Source organism: Dermacentor silvarum, chromosome 9 (genome assembly GCF_013339745.2).
Source record: "Dermacentor silvarum isolate Dsil-2018 chromosome 9, BIME_Dsil_1.4, whole genome shotgun sequence".
Lineage (NCBI taxonomy): Eukaryota > Metazoa > Arthropoda > Arachnida > Ixodida > Ixodidae > Dermacentor > Dermacentor silvarum.
In genome coordinates this window covers 165,394,726-165,403,099 of record NC_051162.1, presented here as the reverse complement: position 1 = coordinate 165,403,099, position 8,374 = coordinate 165,394,726, and the positions used below count along the sequence as shown (strand labels likewise).

The 8,374-nt window shown below is 49.4% G+C and overlaps 1 non-coding gene across 1 annotated transcript; it reads right to left on the bottom strand.

Moving 5' to 3' along the window:
* Nucleotides 1–6,697: 6,697 nt before the first annotated feature.
* On the bottom strand, nucleotides 6,698–6,769 carry Trnat-cgu (transfer RNA threonine (anticodon CGU)). Its single transcript has one exon. It is a non-coding gene; the product is annotated as a tRNA-Thr (tRNA).
* Between the last annotated feature and the right edge of the window lie 1,605 nt (nucleotides 6,770–8,374).

Here is an 8,374-nt window from a genome sequence, read left to right as displayed (position 1 = left end):
CTACTGACATCGCTGCATTTACGTCTGATGCTGTGCATCCACCTTATTTGGTGTTTGCATTTTGGCACAGCTTATGAGCGATGTAACGTCTAAATGTATAAATTACATTGGATGAACATGCATCCGGATGTATTGGATGAACTTAAATATCGCATGAGAATAAACGTTTCCTAAAATGAAACTAAACGTAAACTCAGTTACACGTTTACAGCACTTATTTAAACCCTTCGAAGATCTTCGCTTTACGTATATTATAAAATTTGTGTTGGATATGCATCTTTTATGGCATAAACCTTAAAGCTACACAATATTGTGTAAAAATCTCCTAATTCTCTGTTGTAATTGGTAAACTTAAACAAGTTATCTAAAGCTATTCATACAAATTATACGCGTAAATAATCCAGCTTGTCGTCCTAAAGATACCGCTGACTCATAAGGAAAAACGTTTTCTGCAACCGTATTCCCCGGAGCTTCATGCTATCTTCGGAAAACAGGGGCTGGAATGCGTATAAGGTCACTTATCACGCACGGAGACCTTCCCGTCATGAACGGAGCTAGGTGGAATTCTGCGCCAACAAGCAGAACATGCTAGAAGCCGTAGCACACTTCCACGGAAACCAGTACTCGCGTGGCAGAGGCCTATTAATTTTAACAAAGGAGATAATTATGAGAGGCTCTAGACGTTAAACATGTTATTGGACACACGTTAAGAGCAGAATGTACGTCAAGTGCACGAGAATTGGCCTTCGAAACACTGAAATTGACGAAAAGAATGCGACAATGGTGCGAATAGTTTTGAGGCAATCGTTACATTACAACTGTACGGGGATTTGGGTAAGCTCAGGTGGTGGCGTGGCAGAAACTTTCGTGGCAGAAACCGGGTTCAATTTCCTAGCTCACCGTCTTTTCTTTATTCTTTTTTTTGCGGCAGGTTCTATGACGAGGCGAAAGCATTTCGACACTTATATTTGATAACTGTAAGTGTGAAAAAGCAGCGCGTGTTTCCAAAATATGGTAGAACTAAGAATACAAGTCATGACGCCGACTGAAATTTGCGCGCACTGTTTCGTTACACATAAGACATTGAAACTAGTGACAAGCGGAAAATGCATTAAATATTAGAAGTCAACTATGTGTTTTACAGCTGCTTGGGTGGAATTTGTTGCCTCATTCCTCCAGTGTGTGTGTTTCATATAGGTGAATTTATTTTTTATTGCCATTTTCATCTATTTTATTGCACGTGCCTTCTGTCTTCGTTTTCCTTTATTAAAACGCCCTATTTTCGCTACACATTTAAAAATAATTGTAACACAGGCAAACATTGTAGACTGTTTAAAAAGCTGCTTATTTAACCATAAACCAACAAGTATTATTTATTCGAACAAATTTCTCGTTACGCGAGTGCGTACGTGTTTGTTATTGCGACTTTACTTGGGGACAGCATGCTTAACAACTTTTGTATATATCGGCTATAAGAATGAGTGTTATCTTGCCTATAACACGTGTCGCTGGCGCAGGCTTCAGTCCGCAAAGTGCAAGGCTATGATATACAGGTTGCTATTTTTTCAGAAATAGAAAATAACACTACAATGGCAATGAACGAGAAGGAAGGGAACCGAGGGGCCCAATTTTTTATTAATCCTACGGCTCTTACGGGTCCCTGGCCGTACTACCGAGTGCCGCCAAACTTTGGCGGGACCTCAGGGGAGGACGTTGACGAGTGGCTCAAGAACTATAAGCGGGTGAGCAGAAGCAATGGCTGGGACTCGGCAGCGCAGCTTAGCCATGTTGTATTTGCACTGACAAACACTGCTCTCATGTGGTATGAAAACCACGAGGACATGTTCACCACTTGGGATCGTTTTGTTGAAGAAGTACAGAAGTGCTTCGGCAATTCTAATGCGAAGAAGAAGCGAGCGGAGCAGACATTGGCTCAGAGGGCGCAGCTCCCAGGGGAGACATGTACCACATATATCGAAGAAATTTTGAAGCTGTGCAAGATAGTGGATCCTAGGATGACTGAAGAGGACAAGGTTGGACACGTTCTGAAGGGGATAGCCGAAGACGTATATAATTTCTTGATTGGCAAGGAAAACCTGAACTCCGTGTCTGACGTGATGCAGCACTGTCGCACATTTGAAACGCTGAAGATGCGACGGATAGCTCCGAAATTTGGCCGTCTGTCAAACGTGCCAACAGTGGCTAGTGTCGACAGTATGTCGCCTAATGACCTCTCGTCGACAATACGCCAGATTGTACGGGAAGAATTGCTTCGATGTCAGCAAGTCTCTCATTGCCCCAGCGGCTTTCAGGACGGCTATGCAAGAGAGACCGCACACGCGCGAACGCCAGCCGCTCCGGCCCCATGGCAGCCATCAGTTAATGTAGCAGACGTCGATGAATGCCAAGGTACACTGCGGTCACTTGAGTACTCCGATCGAACACCCTCCAATTACGAACGGCGTTTTCGCTCACCTCGTTTTACTCAACGAACGTCGGCTGGCTACCGTCCCCATGAAGAGCGATACTGCTATCCAATGCCTTCTGGCAGGACTGGTCACTCCGAGCTGCCACGGGTGTCTCGACCTCCGCCGGTGTGTTACAGCTGCCGCGTCCCGGGTCACATCTCGCGATATTGCAACAACCCCCCTACATACCAGCGAGATCCCTTGCTCATGTCTCCCCAGCCTTTCGGCCGCCCGTTATCTACGTCAAAGCCACCACGCGCGCCCACCAGTTTACGCTACCCCTCACCGGCCTCTGATCGAAGCTTAACGCCGCCACCAGCTTCACGTGCTCGACGTTCCCCATCGCCGCGGCGACGCACGCAGTCACCGCCGCCGGAAAACTAGTCGGCGCGGCCAATGGGGGTGAGGCCGCAAGATACCAGACACTTTCGACAGATATACCCCCGTCAGTGTTTATGCTGAACAAAGTTCATGTACTTGTTGATGGCGTACCTACCATGGCACTCGTGGATACAGGTGCGACAATTTCTGTGATGAGTGTGAATTTTAAGAACCTTCTTGGACTGAAAGTGATGTTTTGTATAAGCCGTGGTGCGACATTCCGTGGTGTGAGTGGTGATGCGTTGTGTCCGGTGGGAGTTTGCACTGTGGACGTGTCTTTGTGCGGTAAAGTGTTTCCCACAGAATTCGCGGTTATTGCACGATCGACGCATGACGTTATTTTGGGAATCGATTTTTTGCGGGAGTGTGGGCAACTGTTGACTGTCGAAGTGGTCACCTTTCCGTGCATGGTAGTTTCCCACCTGCTCTATTGGAAAATTCATCCCGTGATGAAGGCATCTTTTTTGTCTCCGAGGACACGGTCGTTCCTGCCTTCTCTGCTGCGTGCGTTCCAGTAATCTGTTGCAGTAACGACCTTGCCATGTTCGACGCGACGCTTGAACCGATTCATGCGACCTGTGTGAAAAAGAACATTTTAGTTCCGCATTGCGTGGTGTCTGTAGTTGAGGGCCGCGCAGGTGTGTGGACAATCAACAGTTCAATGGAGCCTGCAGTTTTGCCTCGTGGCATGAAACTTGCTGTCTTCAAACCAGAATCCTCTACGACGCTGGTTGCACTTGTTGATACTACCGGCGAGAATAGACGTCTCGGTTCTCAAGATTCAGCCGATTCACAACTTTTACAAATGATCAGCAAGTCACTCAGCCAAAGCGAACGTGACACACTCCTGGGCGTTCTCTCCAAGCACTTGAAAGTGTTCGACTTTTCAAAAAGCGGCAAAATGCCTGTAATTCCAGCGTCTCGAACACGTCATCGGATAAACACCGCTTCAGCGCATCCCGTACGGCAGAAACCTTACAGGGTATCACCATCTGAGCGCAACATCATCAACGAGCAAGTGCAGGAGATGCTAGGAAAGGGAGTAATTCAAGAATCCGCGAGTCCCTGGGCCACTCCCTTCATTCTTGTGAAGAAGAGGGATGGTACGTGGAGATTCTGCGTTGACTATCGCCGACTGAATTCCGTAACCAAGAAAGACGTCTATCCGCTGCCCCGTATTGATGACGCCATCGACTGCCTGCATTCCGCTTCCTACTTTTCTTCCGTGGATCTGAGAGCCGGTTATTGGCAAATTCCGATGCACCCAGATGACAAGGAAAAAACGGCATTCGTTACGCCGGACGGGCTGTACGAATTCAACGTCATGCCGTTCGGATTGTGCAATGCACCGGCTACATTCGAAAGGTTCATGGACACTATTCTGCGTGGTTTAAAATGGCAGATTTGTATGTGCTACCTTGATGATGTCGTAATTTTTGGACGGACATTTCAGGAGCACAACATTCGTCTCAATATTGTACTCGACTGTACTGAAAAAGCTGGTCTTGAGCTGAATTCAAAGAAATGTCATTTTGGCGAGCGCCAAACGGTGGTGTTAGGACATCTCGTCGATAAAGATGGAATTCGACCCGACCCACAGAAGACGGCAGCCGTTGAATCATTCGAGCAACCTCAATCTGTCAAACAACTTCGTAGCTTCGTAGGCCTCTGCTCATATTTCCGTCGGTTCATACCCGGTTTCGCGGATGTCGCTCAACCCCTGACGAATCTTCTACGTAAGAACTCTCCGTTTCAGTGGACTCCTGAGTGTGAAGCCGCTTTTCGCCAGCTGAAGTTTTTGTTAACTTCACAGCCAATACTCCGACACTTCGATCCTTCGTCTCCAACGGAGATTCACACAGACGCAAGTGGCGTCGGCATCGGTGCCGTTCTCGTTCAGCGCTCTGGAAACAAAGAACATGTCGTCGCGTACGCAAGCCGTTCTTTAAGCAAGCCGGAACGAAACTACACTGTGACGGAACAAGAATGCCTAGCGGTAGTATTTGCCGTGCAGCGGTTTCGCTCGTACGTATATGGTCGCCCGTTCACCATCGTCACAGATCACCATTCTTTGTGCTGGCTGGTCAATCTTCGTGACCCATCCGGTCGCCTCGCGCGATGGGCCCTTCGTCTACAGGAATATGTGTTCACTATTTCGTACAAGAGTGGTCGTCGACACGCTGACGCGGACTGCCTTTCTAGGATGCCACAACGTACGACGGACTGTGAAGCCGACAACTTTGACCACCTTATCGCTTCGCTGTCGCCTGACTTTCCCGATGCCTTGACATTCGCCGCAGAGCAGCGCAAAGACCCAAGCTTGAACGCTTTTTTCTCTGCCACCCAAGGGCCTATATCCGAAGGCCGATTTTGCGTCCGAGATGGTCTTCTTTAGAAGAGGAACTTATCAACGACGGGCGCCCGTTTTCTACTTGTGATTCCGCAGTCTCTTCAAACATCTGTTCTGCGCGTTACGCACGATGACCCAACCTCTGGTCACTTAGGGACCGCGCGAACACTTAGTCGCACAAAGGAACGATTCTACTGGCCTCAAATGCGCAAAACAATTGACACCTATGTGGCCAGTTGTACGCAGTGTCAGAGCCACAAGCGACCTGCCTCAGCTCCAGTCGGTCACCTACAGCCAGTAAAGCCCCCCAGTTCCCCTTTTGAAAAAGTCGGCATAGACCTGATCGGGCCGTTTCTTCGTTCTTCGAAAGGAAACCAGTGGATAATTGTGTGTGCCGACTACCTGACGCGGTATTGTGAAACCGCAGGCCTTTCCTCCGCCACTGCTGCGCAGGTTTCTGATTTTATGCTTCATGCAATCATACTGCGACACGGGCCACCTCGCGTGATAATAAGTGACCGTGGTCGCCAATTTATTGCCGATGTTGTGGAGGAATTGCTGCGTTCGTGTGCCTCCAAGTTCCGACACTCAACAGCTTATCATCCACAAACTAATGGCCTCACCGAGCGCACAAACCGAACGTTGATCAACATGTCATCAATGTACGTTGCTTCGGACCACAAGAATTGGAATGAAGTACTACCGTTCGTGACGTACGCTTTCAACTCTGCGAAACACGAAACGACCGGTTTCAGCCCTTTCTTCCTTCTTTACGCGCGCCAACCTCGTCATACGCTGGACACTATCTTTCCTTTTGTGGTCCATGACGATTTGTCTATCGCAGAGACATTGTGTCGTGCAGAAGAGGCTCGTCGACTTGCTCGCTTACGTACATTGGCCGCACAAGACCACTCTAAAACACGCTACGACAGTCAACACCAGCATGTTACCTACGTTCCCGAAGACCTCGTGTGGCTGAGGACTCCAATACGCTGACGTGGCTTGAGCCAAAAGCTACTTGCAGACTATGCCGGGCCGTACGTTATCCTCGATCGTCTAAGCGAGGTGAACTACACAATTGCACGTCTCACTTCAAATGGCCGTCGTTCATGCAAGACTGAGGTGACTCATGTCGCCCGCTTGAAGCCGTTCACACGAAGGAAGCAGGAGTGACGTACTCGCCCGGGGGGCTTCGTCTGGGAGCGGAGGAATGTTACGCCGTGGTGACTGCCAGTGAAAAGTGAGGGAAGCGAGGGAAGGAGAAAGAAGAAGACGACGTTGCTCCTACGATTGAGTCCGGCCAGCATAGCCCAAGGTGCTACATCTTTGTGTCTCAATCAGTAAACACTCCCTTAACCCTCTCCCGAGGCCGTAACAATATCATAAGAAGCCAACAATCAATGACACCAAGGACAACATAGGGGAAATTACTTGTACTTGCTAATTGAAATAAAGAAATGATAAATAATTGGAAATGAAAATGGATGAAACAAGATCTGTCCGCAGGTGGGGAACGAACCCACGTCTTCGCATTACGCGTGCGATGCTCTCACCATTGAGCTACCGCGGAGCCGATAGCCCATCCACTTTCGGGGGTATTTATGTTTTACTACTATAACTAACCCTGGGAGTGTTAGCCAGCGCCACCACTCACAAACCATAAGGCGGATGTGGACATCCTTTCTGTCGCTGGTGCCTGCAGCAGAAAGGATGTTCCACATCGTGGATCTGTGGATCAGAGAGCAAGAGGGGATACCCGTTATGCTAATTGACACTAAGAGAAAAGATGCAGCTGGGCAGGCCTGTAATGCGCAGGATGGATAACTAGTGCACTATTACAGTTACAGAATGGATACCAAGAGAAGGGAAGCGCAGTCCAGGGTTGTACGGAACGGCGTTCCTGGAACTAGTTCGTTTTGGGAGGAACGGAGTAACGCCACCGTTCGATTGAGCGTCGGTGGAACTGTAATGGTAACTCGCTACATTTATGAAGGAACGGCAGAGGGAACGGCGTTCCTTCTGTAAACGTTCCACGACATTGAACAGACGCACACACGTACACAGCACATCACGCAGAGCGGATGGGCGACCATGTCAGGCGCAGAGAACTACCGCTTGCCTGTCAGGTGACTCTGGGGCTTTTTTTCGGGAGATCTCTGTTGTATGTATTATTGCTAGGCTTCAAGATAGCCACGTGACGCTCCCTCCAGTAGTTTCTTTCCTACATGCCGGCATGCCGGCCTGCCGCGAAGGAACCATGACGTCAGGATCGCACCACCACTCGAGCAACTTCACAGCGGATGGAAAGTTTCCAGTCCTCACGTCCTTACGGGCACCGAACACTTCCAACCGAGGCATAGGTTGAGCTCTCGCGGTACTTGCTGGTACCAATTGACTACTCGCTGTCGCAGATGAAGAACTTTGAGGGATTGAACCAACGTTTCCTCAAGTACAACACGACAGTACCCTCAAGCACTTCGGTGGAACGGCTCTTCAACATTGCCAACGAAGTGCTAACGAAAAAATCACCAGCCCTTCCCTTGTCGACAAAGTGGGGGTAAGCGAAGTTCGTGGAAAGACGACGCTGTCACAGGCGTTCCGCTTCTTTTGTCCTAAACTCACGGTCGGCGGCTCTTCGCTGACGTTTGGCTTCAACATCGCACTCCCGCAACTTGGAGTCTGCTGCTCTTCTCTGATGTTTCGCCTGGACTCCTGAAGCCCTCACGCTAAAATCGGCACGTCGACAACGAGCCCTTTCCCGAGCGAGTTCGCCGTGCCGCCGCTCAAACGCAGCCTGTTCCTCGGCAGAACGCACCACGCGCGGGCCTTCCCATCTGGACTTCGAAACTCATCTGAGGCGAGGGAAGCCCGGCGGAGTGCGCGCCAAGCCCCCTTCCTTTCCCTTCCCTTCCCGTGACACACCAAACGACCCTGATTGGTCGAGCGCGTCACGTGATTCGGCGCAGTCGCAGCTTTCCCCGCACGCGTGATTTTATTATCGTGACGTAACTGAGGAGCATGTCATGTTATTGATGTTGTGACCAATCAGTCATGTTAGTCATACATTCATACTCATCCATGCCAATTTTAGTATATGGTAAGCAAACGAGACGCGAGTTTTCGACACGTTTTCGATAGGGTTTTAGCGTGCCACCACCAACACTTGTGAGGAAAT